A 2,088-nucleotide genomic window follows, 5' to 3' on the forward strand; every position below is an offset into this window, starting at 1 on the left:
TGTGGGTTACTAGTGTTTAGGGGCAGCTAACATCTCTGTTACAGAAAACGTAGATGGACAGACCCTACACTGTTCACCTGAAACTACCACAACATTGTTAATCGGCTATACCCTACTCTAATACAAAATAAAATGTTTAATGTTTGAAAAGAAAATTAAAAAAAAAAAAAAAGAAAAAGAAAAAAAAAATAATGGAAAGAAATTTAAAAGGGAAAGAGATAGTTAAGGAAGAGTCTGATAAAATCATATCCATCCTAGTATCTGGAAGACTATTTTTATGTCTAAGTATGAACCTTACAAGAGTGATGGGAAAGGACACCCCTGAGGTGAAGGTGTAAAAACTAGTATACTTCCTGAACTTTGGTGGATGAAGGGATAGTTTGGGAGTTTGGAACTGACATGTAAACACTGCTGTATTTAAAATGGATAGCCAACAAGGTCCTACTGTATAGCACAGAGAACTCTGCTCAGTGTTTTATGGCAGCCTGGATGGGAGGGGAGTTTGGGGGAGAATGGATAACATGTATATGTATGGCTGAGTCCCTTTGCTGTTCACCTGAAGTTATCACATCATTAATCAGGTATATGCTAATAAAAAAATGTTAAAAATAAATCAGTATTTGGAAAAGTTTAAACTCTGCCAAGTATGTGACTATAATAATTTTTCAGTATAATAATAAAAAGACAAGCCATTTTTCATGGGATGAAAAAAATAAAAGAAGAAATCATTTCACAGGTCACACACATATCCAAAGGTAATAAATGCTTCAGACTGTATGGGTAGAGAGGGCTTGAGGTCACCTACTGACCAATAAGTGACTGATCACTAAAAAGTGTGGTCACTTTCTAACTTAATCTAACTTAATTAATCACCTTGGTTGCCTGGCAGTTCTGGTACACATCGATGGCCACAGGGTCTGTGAGAGCCATGCACTGAGCAAACTATAGGTGCTGTTTTCTCAATAGTATTTTCTCACTTCATGTCTCTGTGTCACATTTGAGGAATTCTCACAATATATCAAACTTTTAATTATTATATTTATGTGAACAGTGATCTTTAAAGTTACTGTTGCAAAAAATTGAAGCACACTGAAGCCTCAGATGATGGCATTTTTTTTTAATCAATAAAGTACTTTAAAATATGTTATGTACATTTTAGACATACTAATGTGCACTTTATGGGGTATAGTATAAACATAACTTTCATATATACCAGGAAATAAAAATGTTCCTAAGACTCACTTTATTATAATATTCACTTTACTACAGTGGCCTGGAACTGAATCCACATATCTCCAATGCATACCTTGCCAAGCCCTTCTGCATCTTCCGCTTACATAGTTGGACTGATCATCTAATTTTTGAAATACAATATCTCTAAATTTTTTCACTTTAAAAAACATTTCTTACTAGATTATTTTCCAAAACTTTTTGTTAAATATTAACTTTAGAATATTTTCAATTTCAAAGAGATTAATTTACCTCATTCTGATCACTCCTCTTCACAGCACCATCTTTCTCCCCCCAACCTTTTTTTTTTAGCTTGACATATCTGAAGTCTGACAAAATTAATAATTTTATTGCTCCTATTCCTGGGTACATCTTCTTCTTACTCTTGTTTTCTCACTTTAAGTTTTGTCTGTTAATTTGTTCTTGGTCTTTTGTGTGGGTTTTCTTAATATATATTGATTCTTACTTTCACTTTACTTTACATATGGACATCACCAGATGGTCGACACTGAAATCATATTGATTATATTCTTTGCAGCCAAAGATGGAGAAGCTCTATATAGTCAGCAAAAACAAGACTGGAAGCTGACTGTGGCTCGAATCATGAACACCTTACTGCCAAATTCAGACTTAAATTGAAGACATTGGAGAAAACAACTAGACCATTCAGGTATGACCTAAATCAAATCCCTTATGACTATACAGTGGACATGAGAAATAGATTTAAGGGACTAGATCTGATAGACTGCCTGATGAACTATGAATGGAGGTTCATGACATTGTACAGGAGACAGGAATCAAGACCATCCCCAAGAAAAAGAAATGCAAAAAAGCAAAATGGCTATCTGAGGAGGCCTT

The sequence above is a fragment of the Bison bison genome, unplaced genomic scaffold (genome assembly GCF_000754665.1).
Source record: "Bison bison bison isolate TAMUID 2011002044 unplaced genomic scaffold, Bison_UMD1.0 scf7180017864537, whole genome shotgun sequence".
Classification (NCBI taxonomy): domain Eukaryota; kingdom Metazoa; phylum Chordata; class Mammalia; order Artiodactyla; family Bovidae; genus Bison; species Bison bison.